This window comes from Scomber scombrus, chromosome 15 (genome assembly GCF_963691925.1).
Source record: "Scomber scombrus chromosome 15, fScoSco1.1, whole genome shotgun sequence".
NCBI classification, from domain to species: Eukaryota; Metazoa; Chordata; class Actinopteri; order Scombriformes; family Scombridae; genus Scomber; species Scomber scombrus.
In genome coordinates, this window is record NC_084984.1 from 28,476,681 (window position 1) to 28,489,961 (window position 13,281).

Sequence of the window (13,281 nt, forward strand, 5' to 3'; positions counted from 1 at the left end):
TTGGATGAGAACTTTGAGATGACAGTGTACATACAGGATGAGGGTGTGGGGGTCAGCAAGGCCAAACCGATTTTTTGCTGGGGGCATGCTAACAGATGAGTCCATCTCTGACCCCAATGAACAGAAACCTTAAAGCTCCAGCATACAATGATGTTTAGACAATAGTGCTCCTCCAGGTTTACGTTTGTCTCTTACCTCATCATGTCATGTTTGTCTCAACATGATGATATCCCTGTGCACACAGCCAGCTCCATAATCAAATCATTTCCCCAGTTTGCAGTGGAAGAATTAGTCTGGCCTGCACACAGCCCTGACCTCAACCCCATCCAACACCTTGCAGATGAAACACTGACTGTAAGCCAGGTCTTATCACCCAACATTAGTGTTGGATCTCACTGGTGTGACTGAATTAGAGCAAATTCCTGCAACCAGTTTCCAACATCTGCTGGACAGCTTTCTATGGAAGAGCGGAGGCTGTTAAAGCAGCAGATTAACACCCCTGGTGTCACAATTACATGTTCAACTATTACATGTTCATCTTTCACATATGAGTGAAATGCTTGGGTGCAAAGCCTCACCCAAAGCCTGTTCCTTACAGGTCACTTCAGGGAGCCTTGAGGACCAGTGTTTCCCTCTGAGCTGATAGTACGCTGAACTATTGATCACACTGACCTTATAATCATACCTTGTGAGACATCATTGCTCCACAAATTGAATCACTATAATCAGGTTTGGCTGTTTGGGTGGTAAATTAAATTAGACCAGGGTTAGCTTAGTGACATGATACCCATGGAATAACTTGATACAGTAACAAAGGCCATTAATATAAATGATGATGTTTTTAGAGCTTTTACATAAAAAGTACCATTATCATTATCTAGCAGCATACATTTGGTGAAAACAAGATGGGGTTCAGAGTTATATTGTTGTTACAGCACAGAAATTGAACTGGTTGCTTGTAATAAAATAAATCATGTTACTGGTGGATTAACTGCTGTGCACATATTGTGTCATCTGTGATCTTTATATTTACGACAGTGCTTGTTGTTCTTTAAACAAAGTACACTGCAGCATTTACGCACCTGGTCATGCCCACTGAATATTTGTGGCCCACAACTGTTGTGTCAACATATCACTTATGATGTCATATACATACATTCACCACCATTAACCTCCAGAACAGACACAAATAGTAAATGTGTAACATTGTAATAATAAAGTAGTAAAGTACTGACTTATCAGAATGGAAAATAATTTTAAAGTAATTGCATCTAATGAAATGAAGACTTAACCACTATCTTCATCTGAGGTAGGAAACTATACTCATCATTTAAAAGGCAACGAGTTGTGCATGAAACAATGTAAAAATAAATATACATTTAAAATTTGATTTAAATTTGATTCAATTCAATTCAATTTTTATAACCAAACTTTTATTTTCAAAGATATAAAAAAATATATATTTTTAATGAATAAGAAAAAAATGAATAATGTCAGACACAAATGTTCCAATAGTAATTTCATGGTCCTTTCATCAGAGCTGTATCCATATCCTTTTAGAATTTCATTTTATTTGTTAGTATAAAAGAGCAAGATGCAACTGTTTTCAACTATATCATATTCAGGGGAAGACGCATCATCTGTAGAAGGGGTAAAAGGCCTATTAGAAGCAGGTTGCTGCTTTGGAAGCTAGATTAGGTTTTTGCTCACAGTGAGTTTTGCCATTTTTTCTGCATGAGTCAGCACTCATATTGATCTAGACTGACTGGGCTGGTACCCACAGACCTTAAACAGATGAAGAGAATGAAAGAGTGTTTAGTTACAAAAACATAGCATGAAGGAGAAAATGAATCAGTTACACTAGTGCAAATAACCTCATTTCTGTGTTCCAGAAATTTAAAATGCTGACAAAATACTAAATGGTCACATAAATTATGAAGAAGATAGTGTGTTGTTCATGATAAGATGTATGTTTGTAATGAACTGAGGACCAGCAAGAAGAAAACATTCCTGATCTTTCATATGAGCTGCTGTGGTTTTTAAAAAAAGTGGTAAATGCTTCCACTAACCGTTAACCTATTTTTAACCCTTTCATTCACCCATGTAGAGTTCATGTATAGAAAGCACAACAGCTTAATTTGTCTGGTCCCACCTACCAGTGTGATGGCCCTCCAGCACTCACAATGGGGACAAAGAATACTATTTATTATGTAAATAATTATATACCAGTTTGTTTGTATACTGATAAACATCTTCTCTCTGGTAAAGCAGCCAGTGTTTCTGTTAAGGGAGGGAGTGGGGGTCTGCAGTGCTGCCAGCCAATCAGAGTAGGGACTCATGAATAATGTTCTAACAGCCCACAAACAAGCTGGTCCATTAGAGGAGGGTGTGGACTACTTTTGGTGAAACTCAGCAGCATGAGTGAAGTAAGTGTCACATGTGTTTCATAAACAAACAAGAATCATTATAATTATTTGTTTTAAATTGTAAATTAGTTAAATTAACGACAACTGTTTCATCTTAGTTGGTTTGTGGTATTTCTTCCATACAAGTGGAAACGGTGGCATGGTGGTGACCCCAGAGGAAAGGTCAGGGATCATCCACAGCAAAGGGATTTTTTCATTTGTTTTTGAGGCATTGTCATGGACCAAAGTATCAGGAGAGAGATGAACACATTTAGGATTTATCCTCTGGAGACCAATGTTGACTGTACCTTTGGCAATCTGACTGGCAGTTAACAGGCCATGATCATTTGAGTTTTGTAAGCAACTCAAATGTGACGTTTAACCACAACTGAACTCAGTGAATCAGAGTAGTGAATCACCAGTGAAACCACCATACCACATCATAGTCTATTTAGAGTTCTTGGGAAGTGTTACTACAAAGGCAAGTGGACGTACACTGTTAAAGACAGGAAAGGGACAGAGGTTTCCTGTGTTAATGTCTGGTGTTTTCCTCCATCCTGTCCTCCCTACTCAGACTTAGTCACTATATAATAAAATTTCCTCCTTTGCTGTCATCATGATCACTACAGCCACTAGAGGGCACTCTCACTTGAACGTAGTAACGTCATTTTGAGGTAAAGATGAATGATCCTGTCATTTTTCATTATACCAGCATTGTGTGCTGTAGAACTGATGTACCACCAGCCCTGATATTGAGTTTCACTCTTATGTACATATTCCATCTAGATATCTACACTCACTACTAATACAATACACACTTATACTTAACCACCTTCTCTATCATCTTCATATCAGATTTTTATATGTATCAGTTACACTGTTGTTTTTTTACTGTCTCTGGGTAAGTCCGTTTTGTTTGTTTTTTCAGCCTAATCAAATTTTTTACATGGCATCTGAATTTTCTACTTCAGTTTGTGGAACCTAAAGAAAAACTTCATAGCAAACTCCATCTGTTCTTGAAGACAGCAGCAGTCCCTGATATGAGCGAATTGGGCAAGCGCCCAGGGCAGCATTTTGTCATGAGTTATGAGGGGCGACATGAGCTCTTAAAAAAAAAAAAATCCTTTTTCTATTTTCTTCTTTCTTTCTTTTTTCTATTATTTGCACTACAAGTTAATCTATCACTCTGTTGTGCACGCGCCTGCTTGCTGTGAGAGAAGGGGAAGGTGGACAGTTCACCTCTGGTACCCCTTTTCCACCAAAGCAGTTCTAGTGCTGGTGCTGGGCTGGTGCTGGTGCTGGTGCTGGTTCACAGTCGGTTCAACTGCGAACCAGCTGAGAACAAAGTTGCTTTTCCATGGCTCGAGGTGGTTAGGGAGCCACGTCATTACGTCACCATATACGTCAGTTATGTCGCTGCTTTCCCATAAAGACTGGCGCCAACTTCGAAGCAACAATAATACAAAGAAGAAGAAGCAACAACAACAATGATGGCAGAGTAGCGTTTGCAGAGCTGTTGCTCCTGGCTTGCATCCAAACACGGCAGATACAACGTATTTGTGCTGCTCGACAGGATTGAGATGGTTGTTAGCCTTTGTTGTAAGCTAACGTTAGCCGGCAGAACACAGCTAACTCACAAAGCTAATGTGTCTGAATTTCACCATCAGTTTTTCTGGCCGAGAGCCAGTTCTTTGTCAGTCGAAACAGGGAAACCGGTTCCAACTTAAGCACTGGCCCAGAACCAGCACTGGAACTGCTTTGGTGGAAAAGGGGTATGGGTCTCTCTACTGGAACGGGCAGGGGGGAACGGGGGATCCACTTAATAGAGCAATACTCAAATGGAATTAGTGGGCTAAAGTCAGTCACACCTTGACTTTCTTCCAAATAACGCACATTTCATTCATAATATTATATATACAGGCCTATAGTTCATGCACATTTTTATTTTTCTGGGTTGTGTGAAATGGCTAAAAAAAAAGGTAATACAAAACGAATCTGTGCACCTCCAAGGTGAATTGGTTTAGTCTTAGTATCAATCACGAAATAGGGGAGCAGATTTCATATGATGACATCATTGATGATTTTGCATCAAGGAAGGCCAGAAGGGTCAGGTTTTAGTTGGCTGTTGTACCATTTAAAGTCCGTGTAAAGTAAGAATAAATATGTGTTCTGAGTTTGACATACCACAGAAAAGTGTGTTGTTAACCACCCTGCCAAATTTGAATGATTAAAAAAATCGCCAAATATATGAAATTAGGCTTCAAAGTTGTGTAAAAATCAGCCTGTGTCTCTGCTCCCAAATGCTGTGGGCGTGCCCTCCGAGTTCACTGAAACCCCGCCCCCTACCAATTGTCACCTGTCAATCAAAGTCACCACCTCTACCCGAAACATGGACGCTACGTCTGAGAGCTTTCTGACGCTAGCTCGGCGGCTAGCTCGGCGGCTAACTCGGCAGCCTTCTGGCTAACTGTAGACTGTAGTACTGTAGTAGTAGTGTGTGCGGAATGTATTTATACCTACAGCAGCATAGGCAGATTTACTCCAATCACTGCCGCGTTACGTAGCGCAGCAGTGATTTTCAGACCCACCCACTAAATCCTCAACACAGAAATCTTGAAACACAGTTTGTGAAGCCTAGCTCCACAATTCAAATCTAAATGGTTGAAATGCTTTTTACACCTTTTTTAGAAATACATTCATGACCTATTTAAAGTGTTTAGAAGAAAATGGCTGAATTCACTTTACACGGTCTTTAAACTGTGTGTTTGTTGTTCTAAGTGCAATAGTGTAATAAGTAGATTCTCTTCAGTGTGTTTTCCCATTTGTGTGAGAAGGATTTGTGCTATTAAGAATATTTATTCTCTATTATATTTATATTATATTATTATTGTTGCTTTCTGCTCTTCTTACATTTCTGATTGTATATATATTTTTGGCATATATATGTATATAGTGTATATTTATGGATGTCCTTGTGGTTCTCTAAGTTCTGATAACTTATACAGTAATAGTTTGTGCAGAATTGTGTTCGTTGTCTTGTGGCAATGTTGGAGATGGTGATTGTGCACTTTAAATAGTGAGTTTCCTGTATTAAGTGCAATAGTGTAATAACTGTATTCTCTTCAGTGTGTTTTTCCATTGTTCTATTTCATTTCTATTATATTATTCATTTTTTCCACAGATTTTGTTAAATATTTTATATTTAACATATATTTTAATGATAACATTATAAATATAATATAATAATAAATATATTAAATAAAATTCCTGGGGGGGGGGGGGGGGGGGGGTCTCGCACAGGGCGTCATTCAAGCTAGAACTGCCACTGCTTGAAGACTTTGTTATATTATCAAAAGCTCCACAAAAGCTACAGTTGGGACTGTGTTTTTTCTCCTCCTTCCATGCTACGTTAACTAGACAAGAACCTGCAACAGCATCTTTCCCCTCACATATACATTCATTCGGGTTTTCATACTTACTCATCAAACTATTCAGGGACCCTTCGTGTCCTATGGATGAGGGCATTGTCCTCCTGGAAGAGACCACTCCCATCAGGAGAGAAATATTTCATCATAGGATAAAGATGATCACTCAAAACTACTTTGTATTGATTTGCATTGGCCTTTCCCTCTAAGAGGACAAGTGGACCTAAATCATGCCAGCATAATGCCCGCCACAGAGGAACACAGAAATAGGCTTCATGCTGCTCCATGACATCCTCCATCACGTCGAAAAGTTCTTTTCCTGGTCTGGAGGGCTGCCTGTTCTGCAGAAGGGTGTCATGCTGATAATAACACTGTGACAGGCTCTGCTATATCTTTTCACTGCAGTGTGGAAGGTCAGACCCCCCAGATAGTTTCTCCTGCTCATTAGCCAGGAAGACTGCTAATCCAGTTAATGCTGCTCTCTCCAGCAGGAGATCATTACAGTCTGAAGCGGCTGCTTTGACACACTGTTGCTTGGTCCTCTGCTATTCTCACTGCCTCTAGACTGGAAATACAACAACCAATCCCTGACCTGAATGAAAAACAAAAAAAATACTTGTTTAATTGATATTACAAAACAACCATTATACAGTATCAAAAACTCAAAAGAGATCAAATAACTGAAATAATAAAAGCTTAATGTTATATTGAGTTGAAACAACTTCAGATAGAACAATTTCTGCCATCATCGCATCATGCCTTCTGCTCTCCATCTTCATCATCATAACCGTGATGTTTCTCACCACATATCAGATTTGTACCATCATCATGTTAACATTTACTGTTACTCTCTAAAATTCATTATCCTTGAGGTCATTAAGTGTGACTGAAGGAGTCATTCAGTTGAACTGTTTTTTGAATTGTGAACACAAAGAGTAGTCATGTAACAGACATACACATGCACATACACAAGTGATGTTTGTCTCCCGGTGGATAATCAAGTTATCCAACTCTCAACTTTGTGAGGTCAGCTTCATGAAACAGGAAAGCTGACAGGAAAGCTTGTTATCGGTCCACTTTCTTGGATTTTATCAGCACCACATCACCCAGTTACACCTCTGAGACGTGCCACATACCTCCTGTTTACCAACCAGTAAAGTTCCAGTGTGTAGAGTGATTTTAATTTATATTTATTTACCCGGTCAGCATTTCAAGAGAAGAGCAACAATCTTGAAAATCAACCTATTGTCTTGAATGGGAGCATAGCTGTTATTCATTCAAATTAAAATGACATCAACGAAGGACTGATTTTGAACCTTGACTAGGGTTGGGTATCATTTAAAAAATGATGATACCAGTAACAATCCAAGTACCCTTACAGTGATACTGATACCAGCTGGGTACTTCATTCAATACCCATCATGTGAATAGAAGCATGAAATTGCATAAAATGCCACCACTCCTCCACATTTAAATTATTTGATTTTACACAAAGGCACAAATACCACGACTTCACCACCACAGACAGGTTGTAGCTGCTGTGGCAGTGGGCCAATCACATGTCGCATTAAATCAGAGAACGCTGGCGTTGATTGGCTGGATTGATTGTTGCTAACATTTGACGGGAGACGTTTCAATACGAATTTGTATCAATTTATTTTGGTCAATACCTTAAAGGTATCAAGTACCGATACCGAGTCCTAACCTGGACCGAAGTGTAATTTATATTTTTTTATTAATACATTATTAAAAATACATTTTGGATGTATTCTGTTATAACATGGTCATCCTTCACTATCCCCTCATTTCCCCCTTACCTCCTCCTTCTCTTGTGACCTGGCAGAAACTGAATCCCTCCATGTGGCCCACAGACTACAGGTAATACAGTAGACTTTGTATAAAACAAAGGAATTCTTTCATTGTAGCTTTTAGAATCTCACAATGCAAGTCGAGTTTGCAAAAATATTCATAACATGGAAGTACAACACTGATCATGATTGGATCAATGAGACATATTGCAGTTGGAATTGGCTAACAGTAAAAAGTAGACATGCTTTATCCTCTTCCTCATTTGTTCCACTTATTCCAATTATTTTGCTGCAGCAAGTTGCATGTAGCTAATCCCAGCACCTTTAGCTCGTCCTTTCCCCAGCAAGAAAAACTACTCATAATGCTCTTTCTATCTACTCAACTTACTGTATTTAAAATGTGGGTTTGATCATAACACACATGTGTAAAAGATGGAATAGGGCCAAGGGAAAACCTCTGCACCCTTACGGGGCGTTCAGACCGAAAGCAGCAAGTCTACATAGAAAGTCAATGTAAATGGCATGATAACACGCAATTTCATATCAGGCGGCGCGAATGAAGCGTCTGAAGCGGCGCGAAAAAAGTTGGAAAAATTGAACTTTTCAGGCGACATCGCTCCGCGATATCCAATAAGTGGCGAGTTTCTCCCGACGTCACAAGCGCGAATGAAGCGATGATCCAAAAATGTATATTTATGATCAAGCAGCGCGATTCAAGCGATTTTTTCCGCGTCAGACATTTTGGTGTGAACGCAGCTTTACACTATAACCTATGACCACTAGATGCTCCAACTAACTCCCATTCAAAAAGCCTTGATTGCTCTCTAAACATTTTAAGTCAATCTTTTTTTTTCAGCGATTCTTATTGTTCTCAATTTTGTACTTAGTTTCACTTCATTTAATCTGCAGGATTTAAAAGGACCCTGTAGAATTTTCCTGTAAACCGATGTGTTACTCACCAAAAGTCATTATGTGTATCCTTGAGATGTAACAAAAGGGGTTGGATGCATTTCCTTCTTCATAAAACATTTGCAAAGCAGATTTTCTAAAAACCTTTTGAAACCCTGCATTGTTTACATCCCTGGTTAGTAGCTTTTTTTCTCTTCTCTGTCTTTCCTGACGCATTTCTGCCTATCTTGGCACATCACTGCTTCCTATTCATCATCGGAATAGTGTGGCACCATTAGCAGGACCCTGCATGTGTGTCCTCATGTGCACAGGACGAACAAAATAGGGAGTCATAACAGTGTACTTCATAGTTCTATCAGAGCTTATCAGCACAGAGAGAATATCTTGACATTATGTATGTTTTTTATTTGTAATTTTTTTTAAGAAAATTCAAATAAGAAATGAACTCAGTGGTTAGAGCTGCCACCTCACAGACAGAAGAGTATAGTCTGTTCTCTCTTAGCCTGTGTGTTTTTTCTCCAAGCACTCCAGTTTTCTCCCACAGTCCCAATGAATGCTGGGAACCTCATCTGCCTGTGAACTTCAGCAGTGATTTAATTGATGAATGGAAAAAGACAAGAGGAGAATCTGGATCACGTTTCTTTTACCTTGTCACATTAGACCTCTGTGTTCATCTGGTAACAGTGTGTAACTTTATGACAAGTTCTATACAAACAAACATCCGTCTTACATCCCTGACAGATATGATATGATCTCCCTCCTCATCATTACACACCCCCCCTCCAAATGTCTGTCATCTATTAATTAGTGGTAAGTGATTAGAGAGATGAGTATCTCACACTGCTATGTAAATACTTCATCATTTGATCACACTGTCAATAATCAGAACACAGCGCATATCCATGAACTTGTTTTTCTGTACATTTATTTCCACTCATAGTACGACAAAACACAGCATGAATAACATTAAATATTTTAAAATACAGTATTTACACATCTTGAGCTGCATTTACAAAAGTGTTACCATGAATCAGCAATTCTTAACAACTATGGGCCTGATTTACTAAAGGTCTGTGTGTGTAAAAACGTGTGCAAACTTGACATCACCCGCAAAAACTGTGCAAGCTGATCTACTAACACAGCGCACTGAGGTTTGCGTCTTTCAACTGTGTAAGATAGTACACACTGTCCATTTAGTAGTTTACCATAATGAATGTAATATGAGACGTTTTAACCCCAGTGTGCAAAATACAGGGAGGAGAAAATGTAAATATGTTATTTAACACACACATTGTGATTTACCAAACCTGAAGGTATTATTTCTGACACTAACTGTGTCTATAAATAAAACCTTTGAAGGACAGGTATTAACCTGCTGCTCACTGCTCACAGATGACTTCTGTTACTGTAGAGAGGAGGAGACGGAGGCACAATGACAGAATACACACAGGACACAGTTTTTACACCTGTGTTAATATTTTTGGAATATTTGTGGTTTTATTAACAGCATTGACTTTGTCACTAATACTTGTTTTTGTTATAACTCAATATATTAGTTAACCTCTTCCACTAGAACCTGATCACATTTCATTTTGTGCTTGCAGTTTTCTGCTCGTCCAAACTCTCCATAAAGACACAAAACCCTCATTTAAATACTGCTGTCTCCACCCTGTTGCACCTGTTTTCATTTACACAGTTATTCTTAGTAGATCACCTGCAAAACGCACGCTAACCAAACGCACAATCTATTGCACTGTGCACACAATCCAGTACCCACTATTTGGGATCTTAATAAATCAGGCACTATGTGTGGAATATCTGAGTTTGAACCTCACTCTCAGGTGTCCTGTGTTTTGTATGCCTTCCATCTGCTGAGACAACCTTCCTACAATTCCAATACCAAATACAAATGTCAAACATGATGCAGAAAATTATTACGTTTGCCAACGCTACCTAATTGGGACAGAAGTTTAGTGAATAAATGTAATTTCTGGGAGACAGGGTTGGAGTGACAGCTGCCTGAGTGTACACTGAGCAGTCACATGCCTGTGTGAAGGGCTATTAGTATCTGTCTCTGTGTCTGCCTTGCTGACTGACAGCACACATGGATGACATGGTGATGATATCTTGATACAGTTCTTGTTGCCTTTTTATATGACCTATACAGGCACTGAAAGTAAAATGGATGTTAAATGAATGCACTATGAACTTATTACAATGGTTGGGGCTGTTTTCCTGCCCCTTTGCACAATTGTCAGTTCTTGTATGTTTTCTGTTGTGTAGTGTTTGTGTATGTTTTTAATGTCTTCATGATATGGTGTGTATTGTTTGTATTTTTTAATGCATTGGAGGAAGCCGAACACAAATGTCCTCTAAGGTGAACAATAAAGTAAATTCAGTTCAATTCAATAGAAACAATCTAATGGTGAACTCATTTTGAATGTATGTGTTGCTTTTGAACATGTTGTTTCCTTCGATGGTACCTCTTGGTTGTAGGCTGGAACCTGGAATCCTAACTGTTACCACTACAGAAGTATTACTGCACAGCATCGCACTGTTCCTGCAGGATTTGGGATACAAATAATACATTCAAAAATCTAAAAGATTACAGCAAGAAGATTTGGGTCAACAGTCATTTAAAGGTTGCATGATAAGTCGGTTAGTATAAAATAAGGTCACCACAATATTACCATATATACATACACACACAGTAAAATTAAATATACATTAAATAAACTAAAAAAGTTAAGTTAAGTAGAAACATTTTAATATAAGTAATGCAATGTACAAATGATGCGTCACATGAATGACAGTGTGGGGTATTGTTTATTGTGCTACAAATGACACACAATGAATAACATAAACACAGAAAGGTACAGATGTTAAAAGTACAAAAAAAGAAATGTACAGTATGATTAGGAAATGAATGTGAATCATCTCTGCAGCTGGCTGTGTTTGGGATACAGTGAGTTGACAAAATAACAGAAACACCTCAAATTATGACATCATGTTCCAAACACAGAAACAGTACTTTAGGAGGAGTTCACATGCAAACTGTCAGCTACACTTACTGAAACATGACACTGAAATATTCCACCTGCCAGTGTCATTTCTGCTGTCCAACACACACACACACACACACACACACACACACACACACACACACACACACACACACACACACACACACACACACACACACACACACACACACACACACACACACACACACACACACACACACACACTGCAAATTACTTGTTTTAGCCATAATTGTACATAAGCATGTAATCATAATGATGGGAGTGATTTTTGACAGAGACACAGTTGTTTCTGTTCTGACAGGCCTTGGTGGAGAAAGGCTGGCAGCTCATTTGTGACTCTGGAAAGTAAGTGGCAGCATTTAGAGAGAGCTGCTGCTCAGACTTTCAAGTCACAGCTTGTCAGCTGTTTTTCCCATAATTAAGCTATTATAAAAGTGAACTTATCTTTGATTATCAGTCCTTCTGTGATTGGACTGGAGAAAAGTAATCACATGGACTGGAGCCTTGAAATGTCCAAAAAAAAACTGGCAACAGATAGGAAACACAACCTCATACTCAGTAAATAAAACTAATCGTTTACACTAAATATTTCTTGACATATTCAATTCTTGTCATTATTTTAATCAAATTCCATGGAAAGACACAACCAACAGTGTGTTACTGTCTAACTTCTGTGGCTCTAAGCCAATTTGTTCTTACTGTGGACAAAACAATGCTGGTCACTGTAGTTTATCTGACCAATGTTATTCAAACAAGGAAAATGTGCATTTATTGGGACTATTTTAGTGGCAAATGAATCCACATTTGATGCTCTAGTGATTATATCTGGCAGCATAACAGTGTGTGTGGGGCTGAGTCAAAGTAAACTTAGGTGTGTGTGTTCATGATAATGAAAGAATATATAACCCATTACAACAGTGTGGCTCATTAATTGATGTTGGACAACAATGGAGCTCAATGCCACAGAGAAAGAAGGTATATCAGGCTTTGAAACACACATAGTACTTGTTAGTGGATCAGTTCATTGTTGGTTGAGCTCTGCACATGAGATTTGTTGGCAATATCGCCACACTAAATTTAGCATTTTAAATAAATGTTTCATATAACAAGGTTATACATTGGTAGTAAATCATTTTGGATGTGTTGTTAATGTTGCAAATGTAGTATACTGTAGGAGAACGTTGTTAACAAACCAACTTGTGGTCTTCATCAGGATGACCCTGATGAAGGCCACAAGCCAAAACGTATTTGTCTGTCTGTTAACAACGTTCTCTTATTGTATAAGTGTTGCTGGAGCTTTGACTTTCTTCAGACTTTTTTCTTCTCAATGCTCCTCTGGAAGTAAGTGGAGTTGTGCCAGAAACCTCCACCCTGTTTCTACAATGTTGCAAATGTTGAATATCAAGGATATTCTAAAATGCTACTATAACACAGATGCAATAAATGTAAATTAAAAGAGTAGAAAAATACAGAGTACATATATAAGAGCACAGAAACGAAAGAGCTAATGATAAAATGTAGGTATAAACTTTTAAAATAGTGTTTTGTCCTGTTAACAAATAGACAAACTACAGAAAGTGTCATTCCATATCAGAAACCTATTTCACACCCGGTTCACGCTGTTGACCTGTATATGGTTGAAATCTTTTAAAGGTACCTTGTGAAGTTATCACTGTAAACACAAATTCAG